Source organism: Anolis carolinensis, chromosome 3, assembly GCF_035594765.1.
Source record: "Anolis carolinensis isolate JA03-04 chromosome 3, rAnoCar3.1.pri, whole genome shotgun sequence".
Classification (NCBI taxonomy): Eukaryota; Metazoa; Chordata; class Lepidosauria; order Squamata; family Dactyloidae; genus Anolis; species Anolis carolinensis.
The window spans coordinates 102084190-102105536 of NC_085843.1; the positions used below are offsets into that span (position 1 = coordinate 102084190).

Here is a 21347-nt window from a genome sequence, read left to right on the forward strand (position 1 = left end):
CCACACCCTCCAGTGTGGGAGTGTCTGGTAGGCTGGACAGAGCAAAGCTTCTTGAATCAAAGTGACTACAAAACCGTTCAGCTGTTCCTCACAGAAACGAGGCAGACTAGGCACAACACACACACAAAGCCCTGACTTATCTTGGAGCAGCTATCGATTTGGTTTTTGCCCCAGAACTTTCAGCAAAAGAGAATCCACTCTCAGAAAAAGAAATAATGGAGGAGATGGTAAGATACCATACTTTTGAGCTTAGTGTACTAGCTTTGTTTGAAAAGATATAATTTTGCCTGGGTCTTTGCTTATAGCTGTGATTTCCCATTCCTAATCAGGCATGTGTGTGTTATAAATAACTTCTTACAATGTATGGTTGGCTGTATGCAAGCACCAGCTGCAAGGCTATCGGTTGTTGGAGCTTTCCTGACCCTCCATGTGCTTCCAATTATATTGCCTTTTCTTTTCAAAAGTGACAGCAAACTTTCTTACCTCAGATACATTAGAGATGCATCTCGAAAGGAGAAGGGAATGAGTTTGAAATTTAAGAACAAGTGTGGCAGTGTTTACACAGAGTACATTGCATGATTTTGAATTCCAACACAGCTTTACTTATATATGTTGCTTTAAAAAACTATGGTGATAAACATATTCTTGTATGCTGCGTGCAATGAATAGCACTTCTTTAGACTGTAGATGATAGAGAAGGATGGTTGCAACTATTCAACTTTTAAAACCCAGCAGATGTAGAAAATTGAGAATTGTGGGAAGAAAGATATTTAAGATGCTTTATTTTAAAGCTCCAACTGCTATAAAGAATTTCTTTTGAAAAAATGTGAAAAGAAGTTTTAGAAGTTTAATGTGTTTTTTCCTTGTGAAGTTTCATTTCAAGTCCTGAAATTTTGTTTGCAATCTTTGGTTCCTTGAAATCAACAGGAAAAGACAATATCCATAACTATATGTATACACTTATATAGCTGAAAAAGCAAGCTAGGTTATGATATTAGTGACATAATGGAGCTATGAGGAGAGGTGGGTAAGAAATAAAGTTGTTGTTATTGTTGCTGTTATTATTATTATTATAGAGGACCAAAATAAATAAAGAGAAATTTGAAAATGAACACTAGTTTTTAATTTAAACAAGTAATCTAATTCCTGTGTATGTGAGAGGGCATGCATATACATATATAAACACAATCACATATGCAGCAGTCCTTTGCACATCTATCTGGGAAAAGGTCTTATTCAGTTTGGTGAACTTTCTAACTAGGTGTGCACATGATTGTAATGTTATTTGTCCTATAAAATAAATGAAATGATGATTGGATATTGTTTATGCCAGTATGTTCTGAATGTTATTGATTTTTGTACAATATAATTAAAACTTATTTTCAGAGTGAATATATATTGTAACTACCATTGAGCACAGAATTTAATACTGCATTCAGACATTTCTGGTTCTTCAAATATTAAGTTTGTCAAATGTCAGTACAATACAATTTCTAATCAAAATAGAATCTGAGTGCTTGAAGTTGCCAAAGTGCACATCACCTCTTTTCTCAGTGTTCATTTTAGTTATTATTGTGCTTAAAAACTAGCAAATGAAACAATGAATGATAATTTCACACTGAAAAGGTTTAAAAGCAGCCTGCACACATATCCAGCTAGGATTGCTACATGGCTGAGATTTGGTTTGGTCCTTATACCAGCATAGCTCCGTGTAGTAGACTCTACTGGTGGTGAATCAATGGTAGGAGTAAAATGTAGTGGATAGAGTAGCTGAGAAGGGAGGAAGGTGAATTCTTTGAGGTTTGCTCATTCCCAGCTGGCTATTCACCAATACAAGTCTTCTTGGGAGAAGGAAGAGTTATCATTAGAATAAATTGTTCCTTGACATAATCAATTTCTCATGTCAATCTGCTAAGTTTTGAGCTCCAAGAAAGTCTACCTACAAAGGCTAGCATGGAAAAATATAAACACCTTGGCAGCCTTCCTGTCCTCATGATAATGATAATGATAATGATAATGACATAAGAGCCTTTATTCTTTCACAACTGATGCAAAGCCTAGTTAAAAGTACACTGCACAACAGACCATTATCTTGACATTGTGAAAAAACATTTTTTTCCACAATGTCACCCTAGATATTTCTGAGCACCTCAATATCTTGTAAAAATCAACTCCACAGGAAACAAAGTCAAGGGGAAAGGTGTTGAAACTTGATTGAGAGGAAAACCTAACCTATGTGAGTATAACTTCATATAGACAAGCTGGAAAATGCTGTGATACATTTACCTTAGCGTTGCCACAAGTCAGAAATGAGTAGTTGGTTGCAGTATCACCACCATGGTTGCATTGGATCATCCAAGGCAGTGTATCTAGTGCCAGCACTTTTTTCCAGGGAAATATCACTGGGCACACTGCTCCTTCTGTTTCATAAATTTAGGAGCTGGTATCTAACCTGTAATGGAATAAGGAAGGCATGTCTCCCTAAAAGGAATTGTTATTGTATGACTATAAACATTTCAAACTTATGATGGTCCTAAGGCAAACCTATCACAGGCTTTCCTGGGATGTAACTTGCTCAGGATGTGACCCAGTGGGTTTTCATGGATTCAACCCCTGCTCTCCAGGGGTGCACTTAAACCGCTGTGCTACACTAGCTCTCAACTAAAAGAAACAGGGATCTATATATGATAGAACAAAGATAGGCCTGAAAGAGTCAAACATAATAGAGATATAAAGACACTGGAGGGATATGGTAGAAAAGTGGAATAGTGAGCATATAAAGGACGATTCTGGGGATAGCATGGCACTTGCAATTTTATGATTTCAAAGACATATCCAACATATTTTGGTTTTGTTTAACTGCACCATGGGATCTATAAGTCTGAAAATAGTTTCTACAGTACAAAAACGTGGTTTTAGACAAGACCCCTCTGAGTCCCCTCTTGGGTGAGAAGGGCAGGATATATGTGTTGTAATAATAAATAAGATGTCATGATGAGGAACAAGCTGAAAGTCTATGCTAATGAAACAGAAGTTCTAGATTGATGGTTAGTTGATTTTCAACTAGATAATTATATAAGAATGGGCAATTGTGCGTTCACGGAAGAAATAGGATAGCAGTATGGGAGTTCTCCTATATTTAGACTTTAAGGTAATGGCTTATACAAATTTCATCTTTTATTCTAAACTATTCATTTTCTTGATAATATGAGAAATTCATGCTGTCATGTCCTTCTACATTAAATTACATTCAAATTCATACTCTGTGATCAGAGAATTTCAGGAATCACTACTACTCATGTAATTGTGCTCTGGGTTTTTGTTTCATTAGAACAGAGGTCCTCAAACTTTTTAAGCAGAGGGCCAGCTCATGATCCCTCAGACTGTTGTGGGAATGGGATGGGACTATAGTTTGAAGAAGAAGAAAAAACATGAACGAATTCTTGTGCATACTGCACATATCTTACTTGTATTGTTTTTTATGGGTTTTGTTGCACTACATTTAAAATGAAGAACAATTTTAACCAACATAAACTTACTGGTATTTCAATGGGATGTATGGGCCTGCTTTTGGCTGATGAGATAGTCCAATTAGGATTGTTGTTGTGTGCCTTCAAGTTGTTTCAGATTTAGGGTGATCCTTAGTCTAAGGTTTAGGGTAGGGGCTGGGTAAACAATCTCGGAGGGCTGCATCCGGCATGCGGGCCTTACTTTGGGGACCCCTTCATTTCAGAATTCCTCTTTCAGCTTCCAACATCAGATCATAAAGCAGAAGTATAACCAGGAAATGGCTTTTCTGATTATGGTGCCAAAGATTTATAATTTGTTGTTGTTTTGTACCTTGAAATAATTTCCAGCCGATAGTGACCACAAGGGTTTTTCTCTGTTGGATTTGTTCAAACAAGTTTGCCATTGCTGAGGCTGAGAGCATGTGACTTGCCCAGGGTTATCCAGTGGGTTTCATGAAGGAGTGAGGATTTAATCTTTGATTTCTAGCGCTATAGTCCAATGTTTAAAGCACTATACTAATCTTTTTTCCTTCACAGTGAAGACTTCCCTTCACAGTGATTCAGACTAGTACAGCTATGTCTTTAATATAAACCTGCTGTTTCAACAGCTGTTGATTTTGCTATGAAACATAACATTATTAGTATTTTTATTGAATGCAACTGAACTAAATATTGGATATATTTGTTTAAAAAGGATATATAAATACATTAAAAATAATAATGCTTGGTTACTGACATATAGATCTATACTAGGTTAAAAGGTGATTCTGGTATAATTCCTAAGAATTGTTTAACCACTAGGTGTCTTAAGTGGGCAAGAAATTATTTCAGTATCTTTTTCACTGGAGTTTTAGAAATAGAATGATCCAGATCATTTTCTGAATGATTTGGGCAAACAAGACGCTTTTGAGCTCTTTTGAGAGTAATTGCAAATGTCAAGATTACATCGCTTTCTTATTTTCACTGTGGCATGCAAAATGTGGGCCTCTTGCACATTTGAAGCCTGCATATCTTCCTGCAACATAGCCCTGGGAAACTTGTGAAGCATTCTTCACCATTGGCTAGGCTGGCCAGGATCATTGGAAGCTGCTGTGCATCAACTATAAAGGGGCACAATCCACTCATTTCTCCTGTATGGAATGTGGAACTTTGTTCCCTCACAATGGTGGGAAAAATTGAATCCTAGATTACTCATCACTTGCTCCTTAGTAGCTTTCTCTCCTATGTAAAAGAGACATTCCACTGGTTTCCTAAATCTTGTATTTTCAGACTGTGTCATTATCCTTTTTTAAAGAACTCTGTTTCAAAACCAAACATATTATTTTATGACATGGTTCATATTAAATGCATCATTTGTGTGCACACGAAAGCAAAAATTGTAGCCTCCTCCTCATATTTGGATAAGATACTCTGATTCCCCTGTGAACTAATGTAGAATTCTAGATTTGGCCACTTTTGATATGGTTCTTTAGATAGAGCTAGTGGTTTCAAACTTCATAATCCCCTCTAAACTTTTTGCCTAAAAGAATAACTTGAGAAAAGGAATATCGTGGGCTACTCTGTTTCAGAAGAAATGAAGGTCCTGAGATTTTATTCTTCATTTTTAGCCGGGGGGGGGGGGGGGGGGACGGACAGCCTAATGAGAATATTATGGGAATGCAGTTCTTTCAGCCATATAAATCTTATAGTCTTGGTAACAAATTTGTCAAATGAGATTTACCTAATCACAAAAATATTAATTGCTTTGATATTTTTCAATACCTCTGATAGAAAGGCAATATTTTACATCAAACACAATCTGCAGAGTCAAATTGTAATGTAGTTTTGGAAATTAGTTTCTTATCACAAAGATATCTAGTTATTTCAAATTAGTTGTTATCTGAGGAAATAAATCACAGTGATATTGCTGAAAGCTATCTGTAACCCAGTAAAAGATATGAAGGATTCTCATGCCATGTCCCAGCAGCTCACCTGAGATGATGGTCTTACTCATATAACTGTGTTTAAAGTTGTCTCAATAAGTATTATTCTGAAGATGAGACTTAGTGAAAACTTCACTTGTTTTTAATATTACTGGTGTTGAATAACATGTATAATATTCATGAATTTGTGCAATTGTTGTGTTCCTTCAAGTTGTTTCTCATTTATGGTGACCATATGTCATTCCCCTCTCTCATATATGTGTGTGTGTGTGTGGTGTTTCCCTGACAAGATTTGTTCAGAGGAAGTCCACTTTTACCTTCCTTTGAGGCTGAAACAGTGAGACCTACCCAAAGTCACCCAGTGGGTTTCCGTGACCAAGTGAGGACTTTGTATCCTGCTCTCCAGAGTGGTAGTCAAGTACCCAAACAACTACAACATCAACAATACTTTATTTATAACCTGCTCCCCCCCCCCCCCCCCGAAGAGACTGTGTTGGCTCTATCAGTACAATTGGCATGAGCAAAACATTTGCATTAATTTTTATTCATATTTGCATTGTTTCCCTCTACCCCTGAGTCTTGGATATTGTGAGAACTAGCATTTCCTTCTCTGAATTGGCTCTTTCCATTTATAGGCGCTACCCATATAAACATGAATATAGTTTTAGAGCCTAATTTTCCTGTTGCAGGCAACAGATCTTAAAAGTACCTCTGGATGGAGTTATGGCATAGGAAAGTACAGAGGAAAACATTGCACCAAGGCCAGAATCCTGTTTGTGACATGCAGTGGTGTAAGTTGCACCAGGCATGAAAAATGTTTCTTCTTGTGCAATGGCCATTTTGATATGATGCAGAGGGAAGAAGGGCTCTGTCTGAGGAACATATACTGTTGTGAGATTTAAGAAATCTGCAGTGGATGCTTGCTCATTCTGTAATGGGGCCTGTGATCCCACTGAAGAGCATGTGGAGGTCCAAAATTGAGAACGCATAAATGTATAACGTGTAGTGCCTTGCAATTGCATATTGGGGTGTCCACTCTGTCAATTTAAAAATGGTCCATATACATTGTGCTACAGTGCTATAATATAAGTGGGATAAAAATGAAGAATAAAGCTCTTCTGGAATTTATTTATGCTACATTGTGGCAATGTAGAATCTTGACCCAAAAGTAATAAATTTGTAAACTCAAATAAGCCCTATTATGACATTGAAGACCTGGGTTTAAAAACAACAGAAAAAAATCCTACTTTTTTGTCAAGGTCCTTCATTATGTGAGGACCCTGATTCAGAAGTTAGTACTCCAAATCATGACAATCAATGGAGACAAGAAGATGAATTCAGCATTCCCATCCTTAACTTCCTTCCTCAGAATGCCTAAACCAAGATAAATATGGTCACCCTGTTTCATAACCTTTTCAAAGACTAAAATTTGTTAGTAATCATTATCTATATATCTAGAGTTTTTGTTCCTTAAAAAAAGCACATTCATTCTCTTTGAAGAAGCCCAAACTATTTCCGTTCTGTATGTAATGCCATTTTTGGCTTTTTTGAATCTTTAATCTCCTAACCTGTTTTAGCAGGAAGACATTTACATATCAATGGCCAAGCCTGATGTTGTGAAAAGCCACAAACCAGTTTGGAATGTACTGTTATTTGCAGAGTTATACTGCTGCACTTAAAACATTTTACTTCTGAAACACTGCCATGCTACCTCTGTTAACACCATAGTTAGATTTCAAACATCTGTTCACTCTTACTTCACCCTTCAGATTTCTTTCTATATGATGTAAATCAGTGGCACTTGACTGACATGTGTGATTCATTTATTAAATAAAATGTTAAGAAATCACGTGGAATAGCTTCCCCATGGCAATGACATGAATAGATGCATCAGGGGGAAAGATGACACTTGTGTGTGATGAATTTAAGGAGCCCTGGTGGCAAAGTGCATTAAAGCACTGAGCTGGAGACCGAAAGGTCCCAGGTTCAAACCCCGGGAGCAGCGTGAGCGGCTGCTGTTAGCTCCAGCTCCTGCCAACCTAGCAGTTCGAAAACATGCCAATGTGAGTAGATCAATAGGTACCGCTCCAGCGGGAAGGTAATGGCACTTCATACAGTCATGCTGGTCACATGATCTTGGAGGTGTCTACGGACAACGGCGGCTCTTCGGCTTAGAAATGGAAATGAGCACCAACCCCCAGAGTCGGTCACGACTGGACTTAACGTCAGGGGAAACCTTTACCTTTACCTTAATCAGGTGATTGTCCATTTAGAAACAATAATTAGTCTCAGCAAAACTCATACATGCCTGTAAATGAATAAATAAAAGCAAATACTTTAAATTAAAATGTTTGTGGGACATTTTTGTTATAATTACAGAATTTTGGAACAAAGTACAGCTATACAGAGATATGTATAGAGCCATCATTGTTGGCTGGTAAAACAAACATTTTCCAAAGAGACTACATTTGGTACTTTAAGAAATGTTAGCTGCTGTGATTGGAATTGTATTGCCATGGGTTTTTTTTTGTTTTGTTTTGGTAATATTTCAGGCTGTCTTTGGGGTAGAATCAAATCAGTGAGTTTTTGTTAAGAGTTTGCCACCATTCAAAAATGTCCCCATTTTTCTCTCCTCCTTTTACTTTCCATCTTTGTCCTCAGTTTACCTCAGTTGCTGCAAACTCAAATACTGCTGTTGGGCGAAAAAGAGAAGACTGATGAAACCCTGCCCTTCCCAGTGGGCTCAGGCAAAAGCAAACTGCTGCAAGTTCTCTTAATTTCGGTGTCCTCCTCACCAATAAGATATGTCCTCTTGGCCATACTTTGGTATTGCTTGGCCACATGTGTCCTGATTTTTATCTGTGGCAGATCTGCTTTCAGTGAACATGGAGAATAGAATATGTGGAAGGTATCTTAATTTCTAGAATTAAGAACAAAAATTTGCACTATTTTGTATTGCAGAAGAAAAGCAAATGATGGCAATGTTAATAAAATAGTCTGCGTGGTATGAATATATAATATATTTTGGAGTAATATTAAATATGACTTCTATCTTTATCTTTAAACTAAAAAAGGCTGCATTAATGCTGATTAGTGGGTGATTTCTCACTTGAAACAAGAGACAAAACATTTAAAGATACCGTAGATGTATTTGGACTAGACAAAAATATTACATATTGGCGATAATTTGAGATTAAACACACTAAAATATATATTGCATTCATAAACAGCAGCCAATGTAAGTCTGGACCATAGAAGCCCAATCAGATTTGGGACTGGAAATGGAAAGTAGTACCAATCTGAACAGCACAAACAGTATTAGGGAGGTGAACTACATAATAGGAGGTTATGCAAGATGAGGGTTAAAAAATGTGCCAAGTTCCAGGTTGAGGCATCAGAAGGAGACTAAAAAGAGAATGGCAGCTGAAAGGAATATTTTGTCCTTATCTTATTGCCTTTGTTGTACCGGTAGCAAACAGAGACCAACAAGCTCCTGACAATATATCTGCTATAATTTGGTTCCATTTCCTAAGAATGATAATCATTTATGAATTACCTGCACAATGCAAGACACGGCCATAAAATATATATATAAATATAATAAGTGGTCACTTTAAAAATAGGGAGAAAGAGACTGATAAATAGAGGAAGAGAAAGAAAGATGCATTTTCTGCTGGCTAGGTCCAGAATGTGTAAGGCAACGGTTGCGTGACTGTAGAATAATGTAATGAATTTGCTTGGAGGGCTTAGGAAGGAGTAGTGAGTTGATATGATCTACTGATCCATACTGAGCCGCATGTACACCACGAAGCCATTAATTACTGTGTTTTGAGTTGATCAATACCCACTCTTTGCAATATACCCCTTAGAGGCTCTTGCTTTAGGAGCCCATGTCCCATTCTGGATATTCAGGGAGAAAAATTAGTCAGTGAACCAAGATGGAAGGGCAGCAACCAAACAAACAAGCAAAAAGATAGCACAGGAAGAGCAATTGAATTGATTTGATTTTGCATGATACTTTCCATTACCTCACATCTGTGAGTCAGCATTTCTAAGGTCAGTCATTTCAGAAATTTGAGTTGGCATGAGCTTACTTAATAACTAAAGGATTTTCTATTTATTTCGCTGAATATAGTAAGACAATTTTAAAGGTAGATGCCTCTGCCTTTCATCTGTGAAAAATAAATTCAGACAAGGTCAAATTTCAGAAGTGATTTTTCTTAGGTCAGTGGCTTTCCAACTTTCTACCGTCATGGAACGCATTCCACCTTGACTGCTCTGAGGACGAACCTTTGTCAGTTCATGTGGAAAGCTGGCCAGGTCTATTGAACTGACAGTCTCCTGACAGTGTTCTGTACAATACACTGGACATTTATGTGTGGGTTCAGGAGAAGTTAAAATCTGGAGTACAAGTGGCCCTTCGGGGGTGCTAGTGTGTAATGATAGAAAAGCTTTTTGTAAGTTTTGAAAGTTACATGGGTTCCTTAAAATAATCACTCTCCATCTTTGGTTCTCTGGATGTTTTAGATTCCAATTTCCTGATCATCAGCCATCATAGTCAAACGGCAGGGAATCTGCGGTCAGAAATCCAAAACATCTGACGGACCAAAATTTGAGAACTGCTTCTTCAGAAAGCAGTTTTAAAAATTTTACATGTAGAAAAAAGATTTTAAATGCAAGCCTTCACACAGTGTTAAAGTTATGCTTGTGGATGCATTACTGAGCTCTGTCATTTTAGATAGCAACTGGGTGTAGGATCTTGTGGAGAATTCAATGGAAAGCAAAGTTTTTGTTCCCTTCTCCTCCAGTGCGCTTAAAAAGCCTCTCAGTGTGTGGTCGTGCAGTCAGGAGATATTTCTGTCCTTTCAAGAATCCTCTGTGCTTTATAACGTATTGTTATAGGACCTCTGTCTCCTAGAGAAGTTTGAACAAGTTCCAGGAAACTGCAGGGAAAAGGGAGAAGTGGAGAACATTTCTTCCATCAACTTCCTGAACTTACTTGAGCCTCTGTGTGTATGTAATGTGGTGGTGGAGATTTTTGCACACTTTAGATGAGATTCTGTAGGACATAGTGTAGTACAGTAGTTCCACACATGAAACTGCTCTATATACAGTTGAGCATCCCATAACTGGAATTCAGAAATACTCCAAAATTTCAAATGTGACTGAGAGAGTGACACCTTTGTTTTCTGATGGTTCAATGTGCACAAACCTTGTTTCATATATGTGTGTGTGTGTTTGTGTGTGTAAAAGTACATTCAGGCTATATGTGTAACATTTATACAAAACATAACTCAAATATGTTTTTTTTTTAAAAAAAAATTGTTATTAAGTACATAATAACAATCTGTGAATAGGTAAAGTTATTGCGCGTATACACATTGTAAGTAATGGAATATTTCTATATTATCTATTCATCTCTTTTACAAAGTTGTTATTCTTTTCACATTTTCCCCCTCCACCCCCCCCCCAATACCACTATCATATTTTCCTCTATATCTTTACTGAATTATATGTTTAAACTTGGGTTCTACTTCCAATATATCTCATTATGCATCTATATACAAATATGACTCTTCCAAAATCTGGAGAGAAAAAACCTGAATTCCAAAACACTTTCGGTCTCAAGCATTTTGGATAAGGGAAACTCAGCCTGTATCACCTTAACACCTAGGGTTTAATTGCTGTAGCCTTCCCCTCCACCCCTAGTCATAATAATAATAATAATAAAACTTTATTTATACCCCGCCACCATCTCCCCGTGGGGACTCGGGGCGACTCACAATGTTACAAAAGTAACAGCGCAAATACATTAAACAATATACACAGTCATTTCATGTCTTGTGGAAAACAGGGCAAATGGAGAAATATCTGGCTACTCCTCTGTAGTCAAATGCTTAATAATTGGTTTTTTTAACTGAGATCAACTAACGTCCTAGGAGCCCCTGGTGGTGCAGTGGGTTAAACCCTGTGCCATCAGGACTGCTGACTGACAGGTCAGCAGTTCAAATCTGGGGAGAGTGGGTAAACTCCCTCGTCAGTTCCAGCTCCGTGCAGAAACATGACAGAAGCCTCCCATAAGGATGGCAAAATATCAAACATTCAGGTGTCCCCTGGGCAACTTCCTTGCAGACTGCCTATTCTCTCACATCAGAAGTGACCTGCAGTTTCTCAAGTCACTCCTGACATGAAAAAAACCTAGCATCCTGCAGAGGTCTCAGTGGCCAATGTTATCATATTGCATCTGGCTATGGCATGTTCTTCTCCAGTCCTATCAAACAACCACAGCATTGTCATGAGTCTTTGTTGGAAAGGGTGGAAAAGAATACCAACTTCCACAATGACAAAAAGGAAGAAGAGATGCACAAGTGTAAGCTGGACTTGGATGAGCATATTTCTTTAACAGGATGCCAGCCGTTGATGTAACCCAGAGTTTCTCAAACTGTGCTCCTCCAGATGTTTTGGACTTCTACTCCCATAATTCGTAACAGCTGGTAAACTGGCTGGGATTTTTGGGAGCTGAAGTCCAAAACACCTGGCAGAGCACAGTTTGAGAAACACTGTGTAACCAATGATGTAATTGTAGCATGTAGTACTTTTGTCATATAGTACTTTATTTTCACACTTTCATAAAAGGAATATTGCATATTCCAAAAGTAACCCTTTTTCTTATCCTAGGAAGCAAAAAGTAACATCCATCATTTCTTAGGTTCATTTGGACCCTAGCTACAGGATCCTTGTTACCTATTTCAGCTGATGGAACTATCAGATAAACCAGGGGCTGGAAATGAGGTATGAACCTCAGAGTGCTGGACTGTTTAAATTATTTACAACATTATCTGGAGCATGAAGAATAAAACCAGTTGTGCACATGGCTACACAAAACACATAGTTAAAATTTGGATTTCTGCTGGTAAGTATGGTAGTCAATGTTCTGTTGGCAGGGGTCTTTATCAAAAATGTTCTGACCCTGTTCTGCTGCTGCTTTTCATTGATACCATCAATATAACAAAGTGATAACCAAAATGTACCATTCAACATCTGAATTTTGAATAATACAATATGTCAGATATGCCTGTGTTGTAATTGTTGGCAAATGCCCACTTTTTAATGCCAACCATTTCTTTATTGACTCAATTACTCAATGACATTTTGCAATATCAAACTCAATTTAAAAATGCTTTAGAAATATTTTTCAGAAATTAAATCAAGCCATGCTACTTAAATGCTAGTAATTAGAGGCAACTGCAGTTCCATATGTCTGTTCAAAACCATGCTTTATTGTTTTGCCTAGAGACAAATTCCTTTTAATGCTCAGGCAAGCAAAAGTCCAAATAAAGTTTGTTTTGATGATGACATCTTACTAAATATGATTTGGTAATACTCCCAGATGAGAACCATATCTGTAGTTCACAGTGTGTTTATATTAAATCTAGATATAAAATAAAACAAATTAATTGCAAACAAAACAAAAATTGTTCAGGAATCTGCAATGGATCATATATGCCAGCTGGTGTATTGTTTCAAGCTATAGTCAATGGTGTAGTGAGACAATTTTCCAGGGATGGAACAAAGATAAAATTCATTAGTCACTACAAAAAAGGGTTGCTGTGAGAAAGGTTTTCATAGGCAGTGACACTGATAGCCTCCACTTAATGCATTTGAATTGCAAATAATGTTTTGAAACTTCCGAAAAAAGTAAATAAATTTAAAATAAAAATAAAATGTAAATCAGTTACTATGTTAACATTAGTTAACTATGTAACATCTCCATGCTCGAACACCCACCCTTCTCCTGTATGTTGATCTTAAAGCCCTTCACTGGATTGAGCAAAGGAGATCTGTTCAGTTGGTCATCAGGGCACAAGGAAGATGGCATTTCCATGCTCCTCTAGCCGATCATGAGCAAGGCTATAGCAAGGACCTACAGTGGGACTCTGCTTTTGGTTGTTCCACTTGCTGATGTAGAGGTAGAAACATCTTCCTCCTTGTGCTCTTATAACCAACTTCACCGGATGTAGCTGCTAGCTGTTAAGGTGGTTTGGGGACTAATGTCTGTAAACGTGAACTGTCCAAAAAATAAGATTTGTGGATATATAGCAGATACAGATACATAACTCGAGATTATGAATCTGTAACTGCAATACAGAATACCAGCCAATATTTGCCATAAGCAAAATAGTTGTGTAAACTAGATATCAATGCCTTGCTAGTAAAGGTGTATTGTACTGTCATGATTTCTATGAAAACTTATGGAGAAACATACTACTTGAAATTCCTTGAATTTCCAAAATTTATAATTGCTTTATTCTTTCTCTGATTAAGCATTGCTGAGAATGAAAATTCACACATAGCTTTAGATATACCAAAGTTGATTCCTCCAATCCAGGAAGTGTACATATATGGAAAAGCTTCCTTGTACACATACAACTTTTTAGTAATTTTATACAGCACTAATGTTGGGATTTTGAAAGATTATACTATAACTTTTTGTTTGGATGTCTGAACCGTCTTTGAATTTGTTAAACTGAAATTTTAAGTTACTACAAAGCTAAACATTTGGGAACTCTAAGAAAAACTACTGGGGAGGGCCAGAATTCTTGTTTGGTCAGTTATTTCCCTGTCCCATCATTGAAACCCATGCTATATTGCTTCTCTTTGGGAATTACCAGTGTTAGATGCCAACTATTACCAACAGCATTTGTCTTAGAACAGAAACAGTTGTTCCATAGGCTCAACAGAGAGAGCAGCTCTCTTTAGCCTTCTTCAGCTAACAGCAGCTTTTCCATCAGGTATCTGGTCATAGATTGTTTGAATGTCTGAGGGCTAATCTTGCTTTTTCACTTTTCCCCTCCCCATTCCCTTTTATGTCATATCTTTTACATTGTAAAAAAAAGTTGAATATATTGCTAGTGAAATTATTGTGATAAGCCACTTTGGGAACTTATTTGGCTAAAGAACACAGGCTTAATTAAATTATAAACCTATGATCTAAGCTTGTATCTTTTTGAAAAGTACCAAAGTCAACTGGAACAAATAACAGCTTTGGAGGAAATGAGGTTCACTAGGGTTATGGTTCATAAGAAAGGGGCAATACTCCCTTCACTCCAGCACACTGCTTCTTCATCATTCCATTATACATTATGTAGTTTGGTCCTCATGTGCTATGCAGACTCCATTAATATATAACACTAAATCATGGTTTAGCACAATGTGAACAAACAGGAGGAGGTTTTAGCACCTCCTTCCAATTTAAATCTACCAAATTTTGTGGTTACATCTGAGCCAGGAATTGCAGATAGTTTTATCATGCTTTATCACAACCAGTCATTATTGCCAACCATGGTTTGATTTTGGCTTGCTTCACAAAATCATTATTTAAACAGGAAACACACAACAACAAACTATAGTCATTTTAATACTGGGAGTATGTGTTTTCAGTTTCTTTCAGCGTCCATTACAGAATAGAGGAAAGTTGTCAAGTGAACGTGTTAATGTATGTGTATTATGAAACCAAGGTCTAGTTCTGGATTCTATTAATACAACATCCGTGTAGAAACCATTGGTAATAAGAAAAAATGAATTTTGCAAACCCGTGTGTGCAGCTGGAAAAGGTACTTAAAATAGAGAATGGAACAATCACACTATGTGCCTTCAAGATCCAATATTTAGGTTCTCCCACTCCATCCCACTTTTGTGTTGTCTGCTCTTTTGCTTCTTCATCCATCAGGCTAATATCCTTAAGTTTGACTTCACTTCATCCCACGTATTGCGCTCTCTCTCTCTCTCTCTCTCTCTCTCTCTCTCTCTCTCTCTCTCTCTCTCTCATTCTCTCTGTCATCTAGAAAACCATCTCTTCGTTTTCCCAGCTATATAGTTCATGCTAATAAAATGCTTGCTTTTCTGGAAATGCTTTTTAAAGAATGGTTCCAAACACAGCTTTTACTTAGGCTAGCCACAGGTTGATGTATAACTTCTGCTTTTCTCTGAGCTCCAGATTGCACATAGAGAGCCTGCACATGGAACCAATGAATGCTTGGCATGATCCTGTACCTTCTTTATGAGTTTACAGTATACTGTTTCCAATTGTATGAAAAGGTTTGTAATGGCTAGTGGTAAATCACTGTGAAATACTGAAGAAAGTTCAAAGCAACACAAACCTTTATTTCTGCTAAGACATTTTACTAAATTGGAGGAAGTGAATGATGCGGAACCAGGGGTATAGAGTTCTGAATGGATTCCAAGAACTCATAGGTTTTGTAAGCTTTGGGTATGTGTAGATTAAAAGCAAAAATATAGGCAGTTATTATATTCATTGGGTCTCTCTTGGCCCATGAAATTTTGATGTGCTGACTGTGTGTGGTGAAGGGGTAAACACAAGCAAGAAGAAGTTCATTATGAAACAAGATCTGATTCTGAACTGGAAAAAAATGCAGAGGCTCCAGTGGTGAAGATGCAGAAAGGGTCCTAGGAGAAATGAAAGCCACCACAAATCCACTATGCCCTTGCCCTTCTTAGCTAATTAAAAAGGCCACTGGTTGGATAAGTGAAGGGGGTAGTCAATGCCTAACTACAATGCAGAGCTCCAACATGTCTAATGGAGACAGTTGTAAGGCATTTGTTGACTCCCCCCTTTAACCCTTCTATAATACATGACTATTGTACAGCATCCTACATTTCATTTTGGGCCAAGGTATTAGAATGTGTGATAGCCTGCCAGATCCAGAAGTTCCTGGATAAATGGATTATTGTGATCAATTTCAATCTGCTTCTTCTAGACCTTTCAAAAGATTTTAATGTATCAGCCATGGCATCCTGCTAAGATACCTTGCTGGGATTGATCTTGCAGACACTTTTTTTTTATAGTGGCGCCATATCTTCCTGGAAAAGTGAGTACAGAAGGTGATACTGGGGATATTCCTGTTGGACTCCTTTGTTGTTTGCCTGTCGAGTTCATTAGGGCTTTGTTTAACATCTACATGAAATCACTGGGAGATATTGTCTGGAGAATTGATATTCAGATGATAACCTCCAGCTCTGTTTCATTTTTTAACTGAACATCCAGGAAGCTGTTTGAGGCCCCTTCTACACTGCCATATAAAATCCAAATCATCTGCTTTGAACTGGTTTATATGGCAGTGTAGACTCATATAATCCAGTTCAAAGCAGATAATGTGAATTATCTGCTTTGATAATCTGGATTATATGCCAGTCTAGATGGGGCTTTAGTTCTAAATTAATGTCTAGCACACTAATGGACAGGATGTGGATAAAATAGAGCTTAATCCAGACAGGAGAGATGTGTTTCTGTTCAGTCATAAAGCAAATAATGGGATATGGATTAAATCTGTGCTGGATACGTCCTCTGAAGATGTTAATTTGCCATTTGGATGTACCCAGATTTTAATCTAGGACCAGATTTCTATGATGATCAGGAGTGATGTTGCATAGGTAAAGCTAGTGAGCCTTTTCTTGAGGATCCTTGGGGTATCTGCAATGGCATAATTTTAGTTGCATCTCTTTGAGTATCATAATATATTTTTTCTGGCACAGCCTTTGAAGAGTGTTTGGAAACTCACATTGGTATGAAGAACTGCAGTCATGTTGCTAACTTGGGCTGGTTACAGGGATGATACAACTCCCCTGCACCAACAATTTTGCCAGCTGCTGGTGGCCACAATTCAAAATATGTTTTAGACCCCATAATCTTACTGTGCTGTGGTCCAGCTGTCTGACAAATCTTATTTCCCCATATGAGCTTGCCAGGGCCTTGAAAACACCTTCATGGCACTTTAGTTGAGACACAAAATAGGGTCTTCTACACAGCTGCCTCTAGGGAGATGAGCATAGCCCTTCTTCTTCTTCTTCTTCTTCTTCTTCTTCTTCTTCTTCTTCTTCTTCTTCAATCACACAGTCATTTCCAAATCTTCGTTACCTCATGAACCAGTCCACGCCAGAGGTCCCTGTCGGCCATCGCCACCCCCAGCTCCTTCAAGGGCAAGCCAGTCACCTCAAAGATCCATCCATCTTGCTCTTGGTCGGCCTCTCTTCCTTTTTCCTTCCATTTTCCCCAGCATCATGATCTTTTCCAAGCTTTCCAGTCTTCTCATGATGTGGCCAAAATCTTTGCCTCTAATATCCTTCCCTCCAGTGAGTAGCCGGGCATTATTTCCTGGAGGATGGACTGGTTGGATCCAAGGCACTCTCAGGATTTTCCTCCAGCACCAAAGTGCAAAAATGTCTATCTTCCTTCGCTCAGCCTTCCTTATGGTTCAGCTCTCGCTTCCATAGGTTACTATGGGGAATACCATTGCTTTAACTATGCGGACCTTTGTTGCCAGTGTGATGTCTCTGCTTTTCACTATTTTATCGAGGTTGGCCATTGCTCTCCTCCCAAGAAGAAGATGTCTTCTGATTTCCTGGCTGCAGTCTGCATCTGCAGTGATCTTTGTGCCTAGAAATACAAAGTCTGTCACTGCTTCCACGTTTTCTCCCTCTATTGCCAGTTATCAACCAGTCTGGTTGCCATAATCTTGGTTTTCTTGATGTTTAACTGCAGCCCGGCTTTTGCACTTTCTTCTTTCAACTGTTTCTTCCAGCAATTTTAACTCCAGCCTTGGAGTTAGCCCCATCCATGCTATTAACCTCTCATTAGGCAAATGTCTTTTTATTCTCATGATATTTTAAGAGGTATTGTACTATTTTAATTGTGGTGTTTTTCAGCTAATTGTTTTCATTTTTTGTTAAGTTTTAATTTTTTAAAATTGATAATCTGTATAATTTTATTCTATTTTAATTCTGCTTTTTTAAATGGTTTAGTCATTTTGTAATTTAATTTGTAAACATTGAGTTCCAGATTTGAAAGAAAGAGGTATAAATAAAGATGAAGATGACAACATGTGTTCTGTGAGAATGTGTGAATGAGAATGAGAGAGAAAGATTGTAATTTTTATTGTCAAATTGTACGTCATATTGTTTTGATTGCCAAAAATAGAGAATGGTGGAATATTTTACAGATGACAACTACAGGGTTTTTTTTTAGCTTTCTGTACGTGCAAACTTTCTGCATTTACACTATGCATATTTGGATAATATTAAAAGCTTGTTGTGCTTCCAGTACTCATCAAAATTTTCTACGACGCATTTTCATGCCTGGTTTGAAATGAATTTTACAGAGCTCTCTGGGTGGGCAGATGTTAGGCTTGTCTTTACTAGAATACAGAGATCAGCCAAGTGGAGCCAGGAGCAAAAGACATTCTCAGAAAAAAAAATCTGAATTCAGAAAATCCTTTTATGAGAACTGAATGTTATTTATAATCTTTCCACACAAAAACTCATTTCTAGTTACCTTCTCAGCTCAGGGAAAGCAATATAATTTAAGCCAGAGAAAATCAATTTGTTCCTGGTAGTATTTAAAAAAAAACATCTCAGGAAATCAGAAATCCTGAATGGTCTGTAGAAATAAGACAAATGTACCACGTGGCTAAGATCTATGCTGTTATCTGTTATATCCTTTTAGTCTAGAACTTCTGAATACCCCTCCCCCAAATTCAGGTTTTTACATTGGTTGTCAATTAACAGTCATTCTTGTAAATCTGCATAGATTTTAGCATAACTTTCACCAAATGCTTTCCATGAAACTCTATTGATGTTTTTCTTTATTTCACACAGAAAAAGTAAATCCAGTATCTGCAACATTTGGAATCAAAATAACTAAGTAAAAACAAATTAACATACTAGGAAGGATGCTGATTAGTATGATGAATAATTTCTTCATTAATTTGCCCAAATAACATCACTTGTGAAAATGAATATCAAAATGTGTACAATTTGAAAAGAAGAACATGTATTTAGAAGATTCTCTTTTTTTACTGCTAAGGTAGTTATCAAATTAATTCACGTTCTTTCACAAACCATTTAAGTTGATTTGAGTAAGCTCTGGGGGTTCAATTTCCTTCTCCAAGGCCCACGGCAGATTTCACTTCCCCAAACACTCTGAAAAATGTCAGAAGTTTACCACTAGTTTCAAAAGAGAGCTTCTGAGAGAATAAGGTACAGGGTGTTGTACTTGTGTGCCTTCAAGACATTTCTAACTTCTGATAGGTTTGCTTTTATGTCATCATAACATTTTTTGAGAAGATATGTTCATCTGAGGTGGAGAGAATATGACTTGCTCAAAGTCATGCAGTGGGCTTTCATTTTGAACAGGGTCTTGGCTTAACACAGCAGGATAACCACTGTCCTGCAGAAAAATCCTGTCAATCAAAAGGTCACAGTTCATGCCTGGGTCGGGGTTGAGCACCCGCCATTAGCTCCAGCTCATCTGCCCACCTTGCAGGTCAAAAGCAGAAATGCAAATAGATAAATAGGTACTGCTTTTAGCAGGGAGGTAATAAAGATGCCCTTAAGGACATCAATCAGAGGAAGCTCCTTGGCATGGAAGATGAAGTGACAGCATGCACCCCGCCCCCTGCCCCGTGGCCGAAGTCAAACACAGCCTCCAAGATGCCAGAAATAAGATGGGAAAAACTGCCTTTACCTCTGTTGTGTTGTTTGTCCATGTTAATTGTATAATTGTATAATCGGCATTGAATGTTTGCCATATGTGTCTTTGGTGAGCTGCTCTGAGTCCCCTCTGGGGTGAGAAAGGCAGGATATAAATACGTCATCATCCACTGCCAACCCATCACACCATGTTGGCTCTCTTAGGGTGAGCCAACCAGGTTTTAAAGATGAATTGCTGCTCTTCGTTGCTTCTAAGAAGAATGATAATGGTTATGATTTGGTGGCAAGAAGGGCTCAAGATGCCTAGAGTCTGCAAGAAAACAAGTGGTAGTGTATGTGGTATATGTGATCCCTAACTCTGTTCTAAGCAAATGAATGCACTGACAGTATTTTGCATGATTTTGTAGTTCATAGCTTACATAGGATAAACCATACATTTTGGGAACTGTATACAGATGGCTCCAGGTTCTATCCATCCCTGGCTTCTACAAATCAATGTCATTACATCTCAACTCTAAACGCCTCCTTGGCAAATAAGCCATGGCTTGTTAGTCAATAGCAAACTACCATGAGAAGCAATGGATTATTGCTTAGTCATAGATTATGATTTGTTTAAACTCTGACTTGCTATTACTCAGCATCTAGAGCAATAGTTCTCAACCTGGGGTCTCCAGGTGTTTTTGGCCTACAACTCCCAGAAATCCCAGCCAGTTTACCAGGGGTTAGGATTTCTGGGAGTTGAAAGTCAAAAACATCTGGGGACCACAGGTTAAAAACTGGTGATCTAGAGTGATGGCTTTTCCCTGGAGGGTTTTACTAGCTTTGCACCCTAAAAAAAGAAGTGACAAGGGGTCAGGAAAAAAATTATTGAATAATGGGGGAACTAAATTGTGACTTGTTTTCTTGATTATGGGACAATGCCTGGATAGAGCAATAAATCTTGTATAATATAAAAATGGCTTACTGTGATATAGACAAAACCATTGATTGACAGTGAGTTTTCTGGACTTTCTTTTGGTAGTATTTCCCTGGAAATCCCGCAGATGGCACTTTGGTCTGATTACAAGGGGCACTGAACTATAGCTTTTCCGTTTGTGACAAGACTGGAAAACATTGTGCTTTCTTTTTTAACTGGCAACCAAAAGGAATTCCTCCTGCTAAAGGTTCGCTGAAATGAATCAGAATGGAATGAAAGAGCACAGGAAAGAAATTCCAACACAGACTTAAGACTTTCAGTCCTGCTGAAATAACAATTATGCCCTCCTGGTCAATTGGATTCATGGATATTTTAAACCACTCTTCATAAAGAAAGGGTGCTGTCATCTTGTGACAAATTGTAAAACACACTAGCTGCACTGAACTGTATCTCCTATTTTTGTATATGTGTTAAATGTTGCTTAATCAGGAAATG

General features: G+C 37.8%; 1 protein-coding gene across 2 annotated transcripts in view; it reads left to right on the top strand.

Moving 5' to 3' along the window:
* The first annotated feature begins 76 nt into the window (after positions 1 to 76).
* The window catches only part of mid1 (midline 1), a 275413-nt gene continuing 254142 nt past the window's right edge, over positions 77 to 21347 (top strand). For both annotated transcript variants that reach the window (XM_016992374.2, XM_003218816.4), the window contains exon 1: positions 77 to 227. The gene's annotated coding sequence lies outside the window, so the exon portion shown is untranslated. The remainder of the gene's footprint in view (positions 228 to 21347) is intronic.